The following is a 21,222-nucleotide window of genomic DNA, read 5'->3' as shown; positions in this document are numbered from 1 at the left end:
AATCATTATATCATGAGCTTCCTTAGGGAATGTGCTGATCCTTAATAGCTAGATGTTTTACTGGAGACAGATGAGAAAGATAGCGGCAAGATGATTCTTGGGAGACTTTCTAACATACATGATGACTGATTTGGGGGCTGGGGTTGGGCTGGGCAGAGACAAGGATCTGGAGTTTTATGTCTAAGCATTAATAGCTTGAATTTATTCCCCATATCGCTATGGCAACTCTAAGCTTACATAATTTTCCAATCAGAAATAGGATCAAGATGTTGCTTAGCTTGTCACTGGTACTAAGCAGTTGTCTTTGTTCATTAATAATCAATAAAAATATAAGGCTTGCAAACTGATCCTAGAGTTACGTACCAGTTAGCTTGCACTACAAACTAAATTCTGAGCCTCAAAAGTATGGTTCATTCTGTTTTTCTGTGCCTTCAAGTCATTTCGAACATATGGTGACGAAGGCCGTAGCCAGAAAAAAAATTCGGGGAGGGTTGAAAATTGGGGGGTTAAAAATTTCAGGGGGGGGGGTTGAAACCTGCCTCCAACCTCATGCTGAAGCAAAGCATTCAATAGCCTGCAGCTCTGCCCCTGTCAACCATCTCCATCAAGTCTGGCCTTCTTAATGAGAGCATTCAACACCCCCCCCCCCAACTTGGTTGCTTTGCTGCATTGGCTGTTACTGCAAGTAATGACAGTGTGAATAAATTGTCAATATTTGCTTGAGATAGTACTTGTAGTTCTGGAGGGACTCTTAATTTTTTGCGTCTCATAGGGTTAGCATGGGGATTTGGTTAACAAGTTAAAATTCATGAGTAAACCAGGGGGTTTTTTTCACCTGAAAAATTTCGGGGGGGGGGGGGGTTGAACCCCTACCCCCCCCCCCCCAGCTACAGGCCTGATGGTGACCCTAAGGAGACAGGGTTTTCTGAGGCTGAGAGTGTGTTACTCACCGAAGGTCACCCAACTGATTTTCATAGTTTAGTGGGAAATCATTTCCTGGTCTCCAGGGTCCAAGGTTCAAACCACAACATCATCCTGGATTTCATGTTTCCTTGTTAGAATTGCAGTCTTAGTATTGTACTAATCCAATAGCTAAAAAATGTAGGCTAAAACCCCACATCATGTTGACATAGCATATCTCTGTTGTTGTTTATTCGTTCAGTCACTTCCGACACATGGACCTGCCCATGCCAGAGCTCCCTGTCGACTGTGGCCACCCCCAGCTCTTTGAAGGTTAGCATATCTCTACACTCATGCAATTCCATAGTGGTTGTGCTATACCACTCTTTTACTGAATACCAATATTCTGATTATGTTATCTGTCAATCTAGCCACAGGGCTTCCTGTGATGAAGAAAATCTATTTGGTCAGAACTTTGTTGTTGTTCATTCGTTCAGTCGTCTCCGACTCTTCGTGACCTCATGGACCAGCCCACGCCAGAGCTCCCTGTCGGCCGTTACCACCCCCAGCTCCCTCAAGGTCAGTCCAGTCACTTCAAGGATGCCATCCATCCATCTGATGGATGGATAGAACTTTAGTTGTTTTTATTGTATTTATGTGCACTGATTTTTTAAAAAAACAAATTAAATAAAATCATACACAATGTTCACAAATGTGATACGTTTTTAATCAATTGCTACCTAGTTTTAAGTATTTGCTCCCTGTCCTGTGAGTCTCTGTCTATCATGATTGTTCTGTCGCGTGCTGGGCCTGTAAATAATTGTCTTTAAATGGAACGTGCGACCTTTGCCCAGCGGGAAGCCAGGGGGCCCAAAGAGAAGTTCTCAAAGGTTTTCCACCACAAATGATCTTTAGATGGCTTGTGAAGTATAACAAAGTCCTTTATTAATGAACAATCAAACAGAAACTTCTCTTGTCTTCAGAAAGTTAAACAAATGATTTCAAGCAACTGGTAGCTTCCTAATCTTGTCCACAAAGGACAGGCAACTGTCTTCAAAAACTGATTCTTTGCTTTAAAGAAAAGTCCCCTTTTTATCTTCTCCCAGGCTGACTGTAATCTAATTCTTACTGATGTGGGCTCCGCTACCGGGTCGAATTGCATCTCGAACGCCGAGTGGACCTAACAGCAAGGCTAGTAGATTCTTCAGCTGGAGTTCTTTGGTCTTTAGGGCTGTTTCCTTGGAGATCTTTGGATGCTCTTAAGACTGTTCTCCCCCGGAAAGTCTTAAGGGTTGAAGCTTTTGTACAGGAGAGGCTTGCACACATCCTGTACATTAACTTTCCTTGCTGAGGCTAACTAAAAAAAATGGCTCCCTTCCCTTCCCAATTGCCCTGAGAAAGGGGCAGAACCAAAACTTAACGATGATGGACAGTTGACTTGCCCTATGACTGCAACCAAAGGAAGCCACCTTTCTGCAGAAACCCTTGAAACCTTGGACTGCAAGCAAACATTTAAAACAAAGCAAATAGAGTTGGAGCTCCTGGTACAGCCGTACCAGCACAATGATAATATCTATTAATGTCAGAATGAGGTACCCACATGGCCAGCGAGAAGGAGGGTCTTGTTCTCCTTTACAAGTTCTCCTTTCTGGCATCAGGAGATACAACAGGTGATAACCAGATGCTTTGTGGTCATTAGGAAATGGCAGTGGTAACAACACTGTGTTAAGGAGATGAGCCAGCACAGAGAAAGAGTGCACCATCTGGACATTGGTCCCAGATTCAGCAGATATGTGCCTAATCATGGGTGGTTGTGGGGCAGCAATACTCCAAATTAACTACCCAGTCCAGATGCAGCCCACATCAGAAGTAAATGTGAGGTTTAAACAATTCAAATGTGGAGAGCAAACGTAATCAATCATACCATCCTCAACTGGGATCTTTGAAACTAGAGCTGCCAGGTATGAAGTAAGACATTGGACACCTCTGGAGACGCCCTCCTTTTACTCCCACCTTCATCACAAGTACAGGTTGTGGGGACGAGGGAAACAGCCTTCTCCGCTGTGGCCACTCGGTTTTGGAACTTGTTACTTGGTGAGATTAGGCAAGTCCCTACCTTGGCAGCTTTTAAGGAAGTTCTAAAAACTTGGCTTTTCTGATGTGCCTTTGGCAAGTGAACTTATATCCCATTTGTCTGACCTAACTACAGTTCTGTCCTCATAATGCACTTTTCCCCGTCCTTAATGAAGGTCTAACCCCACCGTTTGTCCCTTTGAGCTCCTCCCTCAGAAATACTTTCTCTCACCACTATCTCATCCAGGGTTTTATCAATTTTATTATGTGCATTTGGCCCGCTCACTGTGTTCTATCTTTTTATCATGTCATTTTGTAATTGCTTATTTTATCTTGTTTATCTCTTGTATCTTACTTTGATGTAATTTTTGCTTCTTTGTATTTTATTTTGATGGATTGTATTTTTGGGCTTGGCGTCATGTTAGCCACCCCAAGTCCCCTTTAGGGAAATGGTGGCGGCATATAAATAAAGATGATGATGATGATCCAGAAAAATCCAGCCAATCACTACTTTCAGAATGTTTTGGAGGGGCTAAAGGAAAGGGACAAACACCAGCATCTTCTCTGTTAAACAGTAAGGCACAGGTGACAGGGTGGCCTGGTTAGAAGTCAAGATAGTGCCAGTTTAAAATGGAGTTAGTGACAGAAAAGACATTAAATTTATTTTAAACTAGCTTTGGGACCTGGCAGTCCCCAGGTTATTAGAAGGCATTGTTTATTTTGTGATGTTGGGTAATATATCTTAAATAATCTGTACCACTATTTATCAGAAAAATGCCAGTCTTTGCTTTTGTTTTGTATGAATGTTCCCATTAGAAATTGCATAAGGATGTGGGTGGACTACAACTCCCAGAATTAAATGACAATCATCCCTAGACCCACAGCTGTATTCACAGTTGGGCCATGTTGGGCCTGTGTGCCAAGTTTGGTCCATAGAATCATAGAATCAAAGAGTTGGAAGAGACCTCATGGGCCATCCAGTCCAACCCCCTGCCAAGAAGCAGGAAGATTGCATTCAAATCACCCCTGACAGATGGCCATCCAGCCTCTGTTTAAAAGCTTCCAAAGAAGGAGTCTCCACCACACTCTGGGGCAGAGAGTTCCACTGCTGAACGGCTCTCACAGTCAGGAAGTTCTTCTTCATGTTCAGATGGAATCTCCTTTCTTGTAGTTTGAAGCCATTGTTTCATGTCCTAGTCTCCAGGGAAGCAGAAAACAAGCTTGCTCCTCCTCCCTGTGGCTTCCTCTCACATATCATATCTTCTCTCAGCCTTCTCTTCTTCAGGCTAAACATGCCCAGCTCCCTAAGCTGCTCCTCATAGGGCTTGTTCTCCAGCCCCTTGATCATTTTAGTCGCCCTCCTCTGGACACATTCCAGCTTGTCAATATCTCTCTTGAATTGTTGTGCCCAGAATTGGACACAATATTCCAGGTGTGGTCTAGCCAAAACAGAATAGAGGGGTAGCATGACTTCCCCAGATCTAGACACTATGCTCCTATTGATTCAGGCCAAAATCCCATTGGCTTTTCTTGCCTCCACATCACATTGTTGGCTCATATTTAACTTGTTGTCCACGAGGACTCCAAGATTTTTTTCACACGTACTGCTCTCGAGCAAGGCGTCCCCCATTTTGGTCCAGACCCATTGTTGGCTGGGTTTAGTAGAAAAGGGTGAATTACAACTCCCAGATTCACAGGACCATGTTGGGTCTGTGTGCCAAGTTCTGCCTTGATGCAAGGTAAACTACAACTTCCATCCTGTTGAATCAGTCCCCCAAACCCCTCCAGTCTGCTCAGTTCATCTGTTTGCTGTGTACCATAGAAAAGAGTAGGAAAGGGTTAAGAGAGAAGCAGTGGGCGGGGTCATGCAAATTCTATACAAGGAACCCTGGGATGCCTGCCTGTGGTGGAGGAAACACATCAAATCTAGGATGAAATTGTCCTGGAATGAAAACATTCCTTGTGTGATGGGCTGCAGTGTTTGGGGAGGACATTGGCAGTGTTTGGGCTACATGTTCATGGTGCTCGCTCGCTATAACCTGCAATGTCAGTGGAGGGAGTGCCTTTGGAGGCTTCTCAGCACTTGGAACTATAGGCTGTTTGTTGGGACGGGAGGCTGTCTGTGTAAGTGGATCTCTCTGCTACACACACACACACACACACATTTTCACTTTTATTATTTGTATAGATAGATAGATTTACAATAGTGATTAACATCATGCAATGAAGCATAGAAGGTATTGGAGAAATTGATTATTTGGAACCAGCTGATTTTGTCTGTCTCCCCTCATCACTTCTAAAGAAAGTAATATCACAAGCATAATGCGCTAAGATCTCAACCCTGGTTTCCTTGTGTTGAATGTCTAATTCTCTTTCTAGTTAAAAAAAAAAAAAGGCTCTAATTGTTACAGGCTGTTGACAAGTTGACTTCAGGCCCGCATCTGAAATGTCTCCTGCTGTTGGAAGTTGGTGCATTTCACTGGCTGGGCCTTGCAGACATAACTTGCCCATTCTGTTTGGCTTTTGAGGTGAGAAGTGGAGAGTTCCCTCGCCATTTGTTCATCATCGCACCCTCATTAATTAATGTCTGAACATGAATTGTCTAAATGTTAAGCCACATGCAAGCTGTCGAGAACAAATGTGACACTGCTCTTCCCCTCTGGTAAAGGGAAACATGGCAGTGGGTGGACGCAAGAACAGGACATATTGATTGAACTGGGAGATCACTTGGTGCTTCCTATTGTGTCTGCTCTACCCAATAGTTCTGGAAACATGAACCTCAAGTGGGCTGGAATAGGGGAAACCAACCATCCTGCCCTAAATTCATAATTAAAGCACATTCAGGTTTAAACTTTTTAGATTTAATTGGCAAATGAATGCATATACATTTTAATTACAGAATGAAGGGAAAATTTCGGCATCATTAAATGAAATGCTCTGGCATTTCACTTTGGTTCATATAGTTTGTGTCTCCAACATTATAAATGTATGTGCATGGAAGGATTCACTCTCTTAATCTTGGGTGAGGAATGTGTGTCATATATTGTAATGTAATGTAATGCAATGTAATACAATACAATACAATACAATACAATATAATATAATATAATATAATATAATATAATATAATATTATTTACTGTTCTGGAACAGCTGTTCCAGGAGCTCCAATTTTATTTCTTTGGATTAAATGTTGGTTTGTAATCCCAGACTTGGGATTTTGCAGCAGGGAGGCTTCCTGTTATAGTTTGCATTCATAGGACAAGCCACCTGTCAATAACAGTTAGGTTCCCTGGTCCCGCCCCTCTCTGGGTTTTTTGGAGGTAAGGGGCCATTTTTCAGTCAGTCTCAAAAAGGAAGTCAATGCAGAGGATGTATACAAACATCCTGCTGTGCAAAGGCTTCGTCTCTTAAGACTTCCCGGGGGAGAACAGTTTTAAGAGCCTCTACAGATTCCCAAAGGGTTCCAGGGAAACAGCTTTACAGCCCTGAGGACTTCCGGAAGGAATAACAGCTCTGCTCATCTCCAGCTAAGTGACTACAGGCCTGCTGATATGTCTGCTAGGTTCTGAGACGCAGTTCAGCTGGTAGTAGACTCAAATCAGTCAGGTTTAGGTTCACAGCAGCCTGGGAGGAGCTAAAAGGGGGAATTTTCCTTTTAACAAAGTTCTTGAAGATAGTGCCTGTTTCCTGTAAACAAGATTGCAAGAGCTAATAGACTGTTAACCCTGTTTGTTCATTAATAAAGAACTGTTATGTTTAAGCTCAAGCCTCATAAAGATTGCTTAATAAGGGAAATTTTCCTAAAGGCTTCTTTTCGGACCCCCTGGCTTCCCGCTGGATGCAAGCCTAACATCCTCTCTTGAAAACACCACATTTTGGCTCCAGCAGCGACAGAACATTTACAGTATTTATATACCTCTCTTCTCACCCCTGGAGGGACTCAAAGCGGTTTACACAAAAATAATAGACAAATTCAGTGTCTTACATACATAACCCAAAACTCAAATCAGCAACATATAACTAGGCATAAAATCAATAGGATAATTCAGCATAAGATAAGAAATAAAATGAGAAATGTAGGGTGTTTTGTGATTGCTGAAGTGCTCAGGTCTCAAATTGTTTTTCATGCCATAAATTCAACTTCAAATCCATCCACTAAACCTTTAAACTACTAGAAGAATGTGACTATTTGGACATCTCTGCCTTCAACTACTTCCAACTTGCTAATACTAATAATAATGCAACTATCAACAGTATTTGGACAAGATTTTTTCCAGCCGCACCCTGTGTAACAGTACAGCTTACAGGCACATTAGAAAAAGATAATATTTCCCTCTGCATTTGCCCATGCCAGTGTTATAATTATAGAACCACAGAATTGGTGGGGCCCATCAAGTCCAATGGAGCCCCCGGTGGCGCAATGGGTTAAACCCTTGTGCTGGCAGGACCAAAGACCGACAGGTCGTAAGTTTGAATCCGGGGAGAGTGCAGATGAGCTCCCTCTGTCAGCTCCAGCTCCCCATGCGGGGACATGAGAGAAGCCTCCCACAAGGATGGTAAAATATCAAAACATCTGGGTGCCACCTTCAACTGTGACATTGTAAGCTTCATATGTCCAACCAACCAGCTTCGGTCCCAGCATAGTTTTCACAACTCTGGCAATGCCCTGAGGTTATCACAGGTGCTTTAGGCTATATGGCAGAGGAAGAATCTTGCAAAACTACCTCTGAGTAAGAAAACACTATGAAATTTATGTCATCATCATAAGTTAACAGGTAACTTCAAGGTATATTTATGCACATTATATCTACAGTGTGTTCAGGAACACCAGGTGATCAGCAATATGACCTAGGCATGGATGAATTTGTTTTGTCTCATATTCAAATTATCTTAATCTAAAATTTCTCTCGATCACATTTATGAAGACACTGGCAATTAAAAACATATAATACAACCATAAAGCCAAGCACTCAGGTTGGCTAAAGGAATATGCCTTATTTGCTTTGCTCCACATTATTTTGTTACAAAAATGGAAGTGCTACAAAAATGCTGATCAAAAAATAGAATTCTATTTCATGCTTAGTCAAAAGCTGAAAGAGTTGCTGACAGCTTTGCCCTCGTACATTCCCAGATTTTGACTGTTCTTTCAAATTCCTTGGAGGCAACTTTTATCTTGGAACAAACCTTTTGGCTGTTGTTCTTTACAGTGATCTAATCATATGTTTGTCTCTATTTCTTTTATGTCTTTGTGTGTGTGTGTGTTTTTGAAAAATTGTCTGCTCCATCCCATGATGCAGATTATTCATGGGGGACCACACCTTCAAGATGTTTCTCTATCTACTACACCCCTTTGGGAGTTTCAAGAATAAATTTGTGATAGTGAAAGTTCCCACCTAGTTTTTGCACAGCACCAAGTGTGAATGAGAGCTGAGTGAACAGCCTTTAAACTGTTAGTACTTAAGCAAAAAAATAAAATAAAACATACTAAGGAAAAAACGAATACAGATTGAACCTCCCTTATCTGAAAATCCGAAATGTATGTGCCCCAAATTTGCTTTTGGAAAGAGAGGTCTAGTCTCACATCCTATCCCTGATGAGTTTTCCTTAAGGATTCTTGGCAGGGGAAATAGATTTTGGGGGTGGGGGTGGGGGTGGGGGTGGGGTTGGGAAGGACTCCATTAACACTAGGCCACTATAAAAAACAAGCACCCAGTTGCCTGGTTAATGGGAGTGGTTGAGGCATATGCTCTGAAAATGGCTATGAGTGTGAGTACTGAATGACTCCATTGGCCATAATCTATATGCAGCCTAGAGAGAATGAACAAGATCACAAGGGTAGGGGGAATATTTCCTGGCCTTCCTGGCTATTTTACTAAAAATAGTGGCCCTTTTCTCTCTATCCTTCTTTCACTATGTATATTCAAATACAGATATATTCCAAAATCCAGAAAAATCCAAACTCCTAAAACATCTGATCCCTTCTCAAGCATTTTGGATAAGGCACACTGTAATAAATACCTGCTCATATGCAAAGCCTACCAATGAATCACAGGAAAAGGTTAAATGTCCATTGTCCAGTGTAAGAATGTATTCTGTAATGCCAAATCCTTTCTTGACAATATTAATTCAGTGGCGGCTGCCTTTACTTTCCCTTTGGAGCTCAAAGAATGTAATTTGACTAAGATCATCCAGTGAGTTTTTATTACTAAATAGGGATTTGAGACCTGGTGTCATGTCATAGCCCACACTTAGACCAGCATTGTCAAGTTCTCTACCTTCTGCTCTCAGTGATGTCACTAAAAGTATGCCTAGGTTCAGTGTGCCTGCCTTGCTCAAAACAATATCTGATTTAGTTTGTCCATTTTGCTGATGTTAAAGAAGAAAAAGGGATGTCCTCAGTTCAGTTCCCTAAGGGGGGAAACTGTGGTAATAAATGGCTTCGGTCATGATCACCAATTCTACAAGATCAACAGTGCATGGAGGTATACCTCACTATTGCTAGTGGATCCCCAAAGTTATGGCACCCATAATCTATTATTCCTGCTGCTGTATCATCATACCTTTATGTATACAGTATTTTATTTATTTATCATATCAGGATCGAACCAAGGGTACAGTTGTAATGTATTTTAAAAAACACAAAGTTTTTTTAAAAAACTTGGCTCTCTATTAAATGTCCTTTGACCAGTAGCTGGCCACTTGGAGTGCCTCTGGTGTTGCTATAAGAAGGTCCTCCATTGTGCATGTGACAGGGCTGAGACTGCATTGTAATTGGTGGGTGACTTGGAAGGCACTGAATAGACTGTGCTCTGGCACCACGAGATGCAGAGCCAACCTTAAGAAATGGGGCTACAAAGTGGAGTCCACGACATGTGAGTGTGGGATATTTATTTATTTATTTATTTACTTTACTTGTATACTGCAGTTTCTCAGCCCAACAGGCGACTCAACGCGGTTTACAACAAGGATAAGAATCAATCAACGATATACAATTTAAAACCATAAAAGCATAATATACAATATTGACACAACAATAGACAACACAATGCATCTCATAACTAGAGTCGTGATCCAATCCGTCGTCCAAATTTCCATTCCTGTGGTAGAGCAAACCACAGACTTATTTATACAGTACTATCATTGTATGCAACACTATCCAAGAAAAATAATGGGAAAAAAACAGTTCCATGACACATAAGTGGAATGGCAGTGTAGAAAGGGATTGTCCAGTAGAAACTGCCTCTTCTTCTCTATCTCAGAACCCAAGGTAGTGGCAGTTGGAATAGAGCCAGTGCGATTTTCTGAATCAGCAGCCCAAACCAAATCTAAAGTTGACCAAAATCTGATTCGTAACTCTTGTGGAGAGTAGTCCCAGGTCAAAAAAAGGTTGAGACCACTGGAGAGGGAGGACCTTGCTTCTGCTTCTGAGCATAGGCATAGTACAACTACGCCTTCTCCTTTTTCTCTTCTCTCTCTCCAAGGACAGGGTAGGGTCAGTTGGGTTCATGCTGGCTGGAGATTCTGGGAATTGTAGTACAAAACTAACATTCATAAGCGATCAGTGACTTCACTGTTGCCACCCATCTTCAGGCAATGGGGAGGTAGTCCATGGGAAAGCATGTTGCCCTAAACTCCACCAAACTGGGCACCTATCTGTCATTTATCTGTTTCACTCACATTTTATATATTTCTTTCAAAGAATACCAAGGTGTGCCACAAAGATGCTAGTGACCCAATGTATTGCAATTACGCGTTTAGGATTGTGTGCAAGTTGCATTGCTCTGACTCCTCCACATTCCGCCTCCATGCTTTGAGAACCCTTACCGTGCACAGTGGCATGAAAATTAAGTTGCCCCAATGGCACCAGTCACACAACAGGTTTGATATTGTAGAGATAATTGTTTTATTAAAATATTTGCTCTTTTGCTCCTGACAAGATTTCTGACATGCTGGAAACCTTTGCCAAGTGCCACGCTGGCCATTAGCGCTTTGATTTCCACGACGCTTTTCTTTATTTAATAGGCCTGAAATATTGATTAACATTTACAGATTCAATTCCGAGCACTCACCAGAGGTTACAGAGAGCTGGTTGCGCCAGTCAAATCTGAAGGTGTAATGAAATCCCCCACTGTGCCTGTCAACTTATCCCCTGTACAGGTCATTTCCCACAAGGTCTGCAGTGTTGAAAAAGCAGCCATTTTCACTTCAAACACTCGGTAAAGCGACAGGAAAAATCTGTCCCCCGCATTGTATTCTCCAGCTCTTTCGGGAAAATTGAATAGGCTCATTTCAGCTTATAGTTATCCGCTTTCTAAAACAGACCCAATCGCTAGAGGAAAAAAATCCTTTTTTTGGTAGACCAGACCAAGACTTCTCAATATTTTTTTTCCCTCATTAGAAATGTCAACAGAACACAAATTGCTTGTAAGCTTCAGCCAATCTATAAACAATCATTAGAATCATAAATGCAAAGCACTCTCCACAAAGGAGCTTGTGTATATTGAAGCCAATAAAATGTGGGAGTCATGAAGCACTGTCCAAAAAGTGGGAGAGAAGAAGAGAGAAAGAAAAAGAAGAAGACATTATTATAGGTAGATGGACTCAGATATGGAACCTACAGCTCTAAATGTGCAAAATCAAGGTGTGCTCTTGGAAGTCTTTTAATCTTAAGGTCACAAGTCCAAAATGAATTGAAAGCAGTTAACGCTAAATATAGAGGTCTTGATGTTCACCTCATACAAGGTACTTATACTAATAACCATAAGCCAAAGTTGTTTTGGAGGCAGCTAATAATAGCAAGAAGAATAACATTTTGTTTATCACCTAAAACATAATTATTACAATAATGTTTATATCTCTTAGTTGCTTTGTTTGTTATAAACCAAGAGTTTTGTTGTTGTTTACTCATTCAGTCACTTTCAACTCTTCGTGACCTCATGGACCAGCTCATGCCAGAGCTCCCTGTCAATCATCACCACCCCAGCTCCTTCAAGGTCAAGCCAGTCACTTCAAGGATGTCATCCATCCATCTTGCCCTTGGTCAGCCCCTCTTCCTTTTGCCTTCCATTTTCCCCAGCATCATTGTCTTCTCCAAGATTTCTTGTCATCTCATGATGTGGTCAAATACTTTAACTTTGCCTCTAATATCCTTCCCTCCAGTGAGCAACCGGGCTTCATTTCCTGGAGTATGGACTGGTCTGATCTTCTTGCGGTCCAAGGTACTCTCAGAATTTTCCTCCAACACCACAGTTCAAAAGCATTTATCTTCCTTCTCTCAGCCTTCTCTATGGTCCAGCTCTCAGATCCGTAGGTGACTATGGGGAATACCATTGCTTTAACTATGTGGATCTTTGTTGCCAGTGTGATATCTCTACTCTTCACTATTTTATCGAGATTGGCCATTGCTCTCCTCACAAGAAGTAAACGTCTTCTGATTTGCTTCCTGCAGTCTGCATCTGCAGTAATCTTTGCACCTAGAAATACAAGTCTGCCAATGCCTCCACGTTTACTCCCTGTCTTTGACAGTTATCAATCAATCTGTTTGTTATAATCTTGGGTTGTTTTTTTTTTTTTACCATAATCTTTATATCCCTCAGTTGCTTCATTTGTTGTAAACCATAGCACAATTTATTTATTTATTTATTTAGACCATTTCTACCCTGCCCTTCTCACCCCTGAGGGGGAACTCAGGACGGCTAATACAGGCAAAAATTCAATGTCAACAGTATCAAAACAACAATATAAAACAGCAATATAAAATCCATTAAATAACCATTAAAATTACATAACCACATAGAACAGATCACATAATCACAGGTCATAAAGCCATTTCCAATTTTCAAACAATCCTACTGTCCGGTTTCAGTGCCTAAAGTGCTGTTGTGCCCATTAGCCAAAGGCCTGGCTCCAAAACCACGTCTTTAGTTTTTTCCTAAAAGTAAGGAGGGAGGACACCGATCTAATCTCACTGGGGAGCGAATTCCATAAGTGGGGAGTCACCACCGAGAAGGCCCTGTCCCTCATCCCCACCAGACGTGTTTGAGACACTGGTGGGACCGAGAGGAGGGCCTCCCCAGTAGATCTTAAATTACGAGGTGGAACATAGAGAGAGATACATTCAGATAAGTAAGCTGGGCCGTAGAGTAAAATGTTTAATAAATGACTTAAGTATTTTGTTTAAGAGATCTGGCCTAGCAAACCTTTAAGGAATTAAAAAATCTTCCCTTGAAATTATACAAGGTATGCAGAATTAGCATTCCCTATGTCTGATACAAATAACTGTAAGCAATCCCATTGTCTGATTTTGCCTATTATTTGCTTCAAAATCAAAAATGGGGGTGGTGGAGGCAGCAACAGCTGGATTTTGTTGATGAGATCTAGTGAGAGCAGAATTTCTGCATCCTTTGGATTTTTGCATGCCATGCAGGTCATCCTAGGTGGCAGCCAGGGATTCTTTTCTTCCTCTGGCTTGACATATTTCTATCTCTAAAGGCATGCAAATGAACTTCCCTTGAGCCTTCCTGATGAGCTAATTTGCAACAAACGTTAAAAGATGATTGTGCTGACCTACCTTCAGTTTAACTAGAACACAGAACATTTGGACAGGGCCAACATGTCCTCTTTGGAGACCTCCGCCAATGAATTGCAGTCACTGTTCCAAATCTCTTCCCATGCCCATGCTGTTTCAGATCTTTTCCTATACCCATGGCAAAAGCTTTGAAAGGATTCAGATGCAAAGGTACAACATATGTTGTTTAAATTAAAGTAAATACAAAAGTGTTAATCCCATGCTGAATTTGTTTTGTATACAAAGAATAATAAAGTCTATTTATGTACCCAATGACAGCATTTGTCAATAGACATGGGTATTAACTAGTAGAATAGGTCCTTGGTATTTGCAAAGTTTTGATTTCAGGACCCCCTGTGGATACCGAAATCTATGGATATTCAAGTCCAATTATGTGCAATGGGATAGTAAAATAGTGATCCTTATATAAAATGGTGGAATCAAGGTTTGCTTTTTGTAATTTCTTTTTGGAATGTTTTCAACCCATGGATGCAGAATCAATGGACGTGGAAATCCATTTGTAGTGATCCTGTGGCATTTCTCACCCATGAAATCAGATATACAACTGTAAGGATTTGCATTGGACGAGGAGCTCAAGCTCTCAGGTGGAAGATGCTAGATAGCAGGGGTAGCAAAAATGTAACTCCCATATCAATTTTAGTTTCCAGAGTTCTCGAGGAGTGATTGTGTGTGTGTATTTTCATATCTCTCAAAATGGTCTCTCCTCAAGACCAAGATTTCTAGAGCCACTACTTATTATTATAAAGTCATCTCCTGACTCTAAAATGGCCTATGGAGCCAAAATTGTATCAAAAATGCTTCTACACCTCTCCAGGATACACAATTCCTTTAATGTTCTGAAGGAGGAGGAGGAGGAGGAGGAGGAGGAGGAGGAGGAGGAGGAGGAGGAGGAGGAGGAGGAGGAGGAGGAGAAGGGGGAGGGAGGAGGAGATGATGACTTACCAGTTTAAAAAACTCAGTAGATGATGCCTAAAGACCAGCCGAACCCTCCTTCCAGATAATAGATCAGGATGAGAGCAGGTAAGGAAGGAAAATAGTCCTCCCCATCAGTCCCAAGAAAGAGCAGAATCCCAGGCATCTTGTTCCATCCCTCATTCTCAAGACATAGTAAGTGGCTGCAATTAGGGTCTCCAGAAGAGGACAGCTGAAGGATACTACCATTTAATAAAGATAGGGATCTGGGTATTGACTTGACAGCTCTGCTTACCAAAGGCAGATAAGAATACCTGCTGCTTGCTCCAAGATCTCAGTATGTTTCTCTTATTCCTGGCAGATTTATGACTCCTGGATTACATGACTACTTGACTACATATAACCATGGAACTTCTGGCTTTATTTGATAGCAACAACAGTTACTGTATATCTCTTGCTATTGGCAATATGTTCTTCCAATTCCAGGACTTGGCTTTCTTCTGACTGCAGCTTATGACCTCTGGGGACATTAAATTAGTCAAAGCAGAACAGGCATATGAGACTAATTAAAAAAAAATAAACAGGGAGGGACTGCTATTCTTCCCCCAACTTTCAATCATTGGATTTCATATTAATTCTGACATTAATTACTGGAAATGTACAATCAACTCTGTTTAACTCTTTCATAGAATCATGGCATTGGAAGAGATCACAAGGACCATCCTTTCCTCTATCATTCTGCAAAATATTCCCATCACATCATCATACAGATTTTGTTTGAAGTCCTTCAAAGAACCACTACACTCCAATGCAGCATATTTCTTTGCTGAACAGCTCTTACCATCAGGAAGGTCTTTCTAATATGTCTGCGGAATTTCTTTTCCCGGAGTTTGAATGCATTGTTCTGTTTCCTAATCCCTCCAGTAGGAGAAAACAAGCTTGCTCCATCTTTTGGACTCCTAGGGAGCCAAAGCTAGGCTCCAGAAGTGCCAGCCAGTATCTGCTCCACAGACAGGCTGAAACAGACCTGGGTTTTCCAACTTCTGGGCATTTATAGATCATTCAAGACCAAATTCACCTCCACTGCAACTACCTTAGATTAGCAACAAAAATATTTTTCAACAATATTTTTATTAGAAAATCTGCTTCGTCAGTTATTCCAAATATACCGCCTGAGCTCTGTGAGTGCAGCTTTTTTTCTGAATTAAGCAGAGAGTGTTTGAGGACCAGGACATCCGTAGGGATACCAAGGTGCTTGTTTATAAAGCTATTGTGCTCCCAACCCTACTATACGCCTGCGAGATGTGGACTGTCTACAGACGTCACATGTAATTCCTGGAACAATTCCATCAGTGCTGCCTCTGGAAAATCCTGCAAATCTCTTGGGAAAACAAGCAGACAAATGTCAGCATGCTGGAAGAAGCAAAGATCACCAGCATTGAAGTGATGCTCCTCCGCCATCAACTCCGCTGGACCAGCCACATTGTTCGGATGCCCAACCACCATCTACCAAAGCAGTTGCTCTATTCTGAACTCAAGAACAGGAAATGGAATGCTGGAGGGCAGGAAAAGAGATTTCAAGATGGGCTCAAAGCCAACCTTAAAAACTATGGCACAGACACTGAGAACTGGGAAGCCCTGGCTCTTGAGTACTCCAGCTGGAGGTCAGCTGTGACTAACAGTGCTGGAGAATTTGAAGAGGCACAAATGGAGGCCGAAAGAGTGAAATGTGCTAAGAGGAAGGCACATCAAGCCAACCCTGACCGGGACCACCTTCCACCCGGAAACCAATGCCCTCACTGCAGGAGAAGATGCAGATCAAGAATAGGGCTCCACAGTCACCTATGGACCCACCACCAGTACACCAATCTTGGAAGAGTATCCTAATCGGACAATGAGGGATCGTCTAAGTAAATAAGTATGTATTCCAAAAAAAACCCCAGGGAGAACTGGAAATTCTGGGGGACATAAAAATGTCATCATCTCTTCTGATCAAAATATCTCAATGCTCACTGTAAGCCCTGGTTCAGCAATGGTAATGTTGGAAAAAGAGGACACAATGCAGTTGTTTATGAGACATAACTGCTACAGCTGTTCATCTCTAGCACACAATGACAGAGAGACAAACTGACAATTACCTTTTGAGTCGAAGCCGATGTTAAAACAAAAAAAAATTAATGAGATGAAGGTCTCTGTATGCCGTGAGGAAAAAGAACAGCTCAAAACTAGCAATATTGTAAAAGCATATGCCAGCTACATTTACCCTGTGGCATTCTTCATAAAGTGCAATGATTACATTGTTCTGATCTGACAACTGTGAATAGAAGAGCTGGATGCAACTGAGCTTTTTTCAAAAACAAATCAGGCATTAGCACCTGTTCAGCATGTGTACCTCTGTGCCTGGCCTTAGAAACATGTGCAATGCATGTATGCATGGACTCCTTAGGGTGTGCCTACAGAATTCCAGAAAGCAGGATTGGGCTGGGGACATGGACTAGGCAAAGATGAGAGCTGGACTTTCACTTTCATTTTTTACTATCCATTCATCACTTCCTTCCATTTTTCATTTTTTTTAAAAAAAAAAAAACAGTGATGTATCATCTGCAAACTTCTGCAAGGATTCTCTTTACCCTGTCATTGATAAAGGTGTTAAACCTATAAAGCCCTAAACGACTCCGGCCCTGTTTACCTCTCCGACTGTATTCTCCCCTATGAACCATCAAGATTATTAAGATCATCTGTAGAGGCCCTGTTCTCAGTCCCACTGGCCTCGCAAGTGCTTCTGGTGGGGAAGAGGGACAGGGCCTTCTCGGTGGTGGCCCCTCGACTCTGGAACTCTCCCCCACTGGAGATCAGAACAGCCCCTTCTATCCTGACATTCAGGAAACAGGTGAAGACATGGTTATGGAGACAGTCATTCGATGAGTGATCCAACACCCTGAGATATGGATGGAAGATGATGTATAATCGATTTTAGTATGATGACTGACCATTGTAGTTATTGAATATATTTGCTGTTTTAATGTGTTATTGTAATATGAATTATGCTGTTTTACTGACTGTATGTGATTTTATGGTTGGAAACCAGTCTGGTTCCTCAAAAGAGGTGAGAAGGTCAGTATACAAAACTTTTAAATAAATAAATAAATAAAGTAGTAGCCCTATGATATAATCCTGAAGCACTCCACTTGAGACCCTCTCCCAGTTTCGAAGGTCAGTGCCCTTCCAGACTATATCCCAGATTATTAAGGCAGAAAATCCCACATTATCTGCTTTGAACTGGGTTATCTGAGTCCAAATGTGGGATTTTCTGCCTTCGTATTCTGGGATATAGAGCTGTGTGCAAGGGCCCTCAGTCACTGGAATCAACTCTTTGAACATGCATTACTAAACAATTATGAATCCATTGGAGAGCATTGCCATCTATTCCCCATTGGATTAGTTTGTTAATCAATATATTGTGGAGGACCTTATCAAATGTTTTGCTGAAATGCAGATAAATGACACCCATAGCATCCCTACTAGATATTAAACTAATTTGGTTGGAGGGGAATTGGTTTGGCTAATTTTGTATAATTGGCTACAGAAAATATATTGTACATAACCATGGATAAATTGTCCTCAGGTCTACATCTTTGAAGACACATCTGAGGGCCAAAATTATGGATTTTCATATATCCTGTAGATAAATTGAGTGTTAGTCCACTGAGAAGGAAAACCACCTCAGAGGGCCTGTTGCCATGGCCGCCACCACCACTGTTTTACCATGCAGGCATTCAAAAGGATCTTTTATCATAGAATCATAGAATCAAAGAGTTGGAAGAGACCTCATGGGCCATCCAGTCCAACCCCCTGCCAAGAAGCAGGAAGATTGTATTTAAATCACCCCTGGCAGATGGCCATCCAGCCTCTGTTTAAAAGCTTCCAAAGAAGAAGCCTCCACCACACTCCGGGGCAGAGAGTTCCACTGCTGAATGGCTCTCACAGACAGGAAGTTCTTCCTCATGTTCAGATGGAATCTCCTCTCTTGTAGTTTGAAGTCATTGTTCCGCGTCCTAGTCTGCAAGGAAGCGGAAAACAAGCTTGCTCCCTCCTGCTTCTCAGGGAAAGTTCATATGTATGTGCTAAGGTTCAGTATAAATTCTTAATTTTTTAGAAAGGAATCATCTTTATTTCTGAGTAAAGCGATAGAAATAAGAATCTTAAAGAAAAATTCCCCTTTACTTTCTAGGCCAAAGTTCATTGCCACTGTTTTCTCAACCAAGTATTTTTAAAAAGGTCAGAAATGGCATTGCAGCAGACAAAATCAGTGTGTCTTTTAATTTCTCCTGGGATGGAATAAGTTCTCACCTTTCACACATTACTCAGACAAGGGGATGGCTCTTTTTAAACATAAGGTTCAGGGTCCAGTACTTACATTGACTCATTGACTAAAATTTCTAGACTCATACATGAGTATACATACTTCATGGCCAACAGTCTGCCTAGCTTAGCTACTGTTGAAGGCAAGCCTTTAGCAGAAATGGACACTCCCCAGTATTTTAAGCAAGCTCAGGAAGGATTAATCCTATATCATGCTTTGGATCAAGGAAAGTATCACAGGCTTCAGAAATTAGTGCTGAAGGCTTGATGAAATGAGCACCAGTGGAGATCTCTGGGTAGCAGAAAACATTGCAAGTCTTGCTCTGTACCCTGGCCATGCTGTCCTTTGGTTTGTATTCTTGAATTCCTGGCACTTGACTTCTGGACTCTGACCTTGGCTTTGTTTTCAAGAATTCCTGGCGTCTGACTTCTGGACTCTGACTGTGGCTTCTTTGTTGTTTCTTGGCTAACTCTGACTCTGCTACTCTTTGGATGCTCAGCATTTCAGACCCTGGATGTTCTGGTACAGCCGCACCAGGAGCTCCAGCTTATCTTGCTATTTGTTGATTGCTGCATGTATTTTAAAGTTCTCTGCCTTTGCAGTTAGATGGCTTTCCTTAGTTTGCATTTATTGGATCTATGACCTGTCAATTATCGTTAGGTTCCCTGGTCCCGCCCCCTTTTGGGTTTTGGAGGGAATAGGAGCCATTTTGGGTCAGTCCACACAGAGAAGCCTTTCATACAGGACATAAAACCAGGAGCTCCTGTAGAAAGCTTTGTCTTCTAGAGCTTGGCCGGGGATATACAGCCCTACAGCTTGGCCGGGGAAATATACAGCCCCATAGCTTGGCCAGAGAGACACAGTCTCAACACAGCTCCTTTGCTGAGGATTTTACAGCTTTACAGCTCCTTTGCTGAGGGAATCCGGTCCCACAGCACTTCAGCCAGCCATCACGGAAACCTGAACACCTTCTTTTCCCTGGAAGTCTACAAAGCTCTGCTTGGTAAGGGTCACTCGCGGCAGCCAGAAGCAGTTGGTACCGGGTGTAGGGGCTCCACGCCAATAGAGGCAAAGATAGACTGCCCAGATAAGAGACTAAGGATTTCCCCATTAGTTAAATATAGTTATGAAGATAGTGCCTGTCCCCTGTGGACAAGATTGAGAGAGCCAATAGACTATTAAGAAAGCCTTGAAGTACCTGTTTGATTTCAATAATAAAGAACTTTGTTGAACCTTTAAGCAATCTAAAGACTGTGTTTAAGGAAATCCAAAGGCCTTTAATCTGAGGCAGCCCCGGTGTCCTGTTGGGAACACAGAATTTATGTCCTGTCTACAGTCTTATGTACAGGCCCAGCGTACGACAGCACACTGGATATTTTTTGTTCCTGACCTGACTCTGTATTACTCCGTCTTGACTTCGCTAACCGGACTTTGGAACCTGGCTTGTCTTACCTTTATCAGTTTGTGTTTACATTTCTGTTATTTTGACTGGATTATCAAGGACTTAAGAATTTAGGTTTCTCTATTAATGAACTCTGGTCCTCCTATTGTTTATTTAAACCTCAGTTCTTTTATCAGGACCCAGTTCATGACACATACACACAAATTTCTTTCTCTTTAAAACCAAAAAGACTTGAGAGTTTGAGATATCTGTAAATACAATGTATCATGAAAAATACAATGATATATCTGTGGTAGCCAGCTGGTGTTTCAGAGTTGGTCAGTTTTAGGTGAAAACCGATCAGAACCAAAACAAGAACAGCGTATGTAGACAAAAAAATTACTTTGAGGATAACCTAGTTATGATAAATGCATATGTATTTTAAAATTCCTCACTTTTAAGTGGGAAAAATATTACATTTTCTGTTGAAAGACATTTCTCCCCTATGGTTACATTTGGGTTGGCTTTCTGCATTACCAGGGGACCTTCTTGTTGTCCTCTCCTTATTTTACCCTCAAATCTCATCTTAATGATCCTTTTTGATAAACAGCTTCAAAGAGCTTGTTTTGTTTGAAGAAGAAGATGAGAGATGAAATGTAGAGCCACATGGCCTGTGAACTCCCTGATGAAGGGCTTGGCTTTTTCAGCTGAAGATACACGTTTACATGAATGGGGGTGGGAAGACCTTCCTTTACTTGGTTTTGATGGGTAGATTTTTTTTTCAACCACAAGAAAATTGACTCATTCTCGTTTCCCTTGATATATGGACATCAGTGGTGGATAGGAGTTGTAAGAGGATGTGAGAAATAGCTTTGTTTGTTATTTTTGCAGTGAGGGAGAATATTGCAATGAATATTACAATTACACTTGGTGATTCACGCACAAGTAAGTTCCTCTTTGAATGCAGTTGTACAGTAGTCTCTGGGTTAACAGAACTCAAGCA

The sequence above is a fragment of the Anolis sagrei genome, chromosome 5 (assembly GCF_037176765.1).
Source record: "Anolis sagrei isolate rAnoSag1 chromosome 5, rAnoSag1.mat, whole genome shotgun sequence".
Taxonomy (NCBI): domain Eukaryota; kingdom Metazoa; phylum Chordata; class Lepidosauria; order Squamata; family Dactyloidae; genus Anolis; species Anolis sagrei.
Note: the sequence above shows the minus strand (reverse complement) of the source record.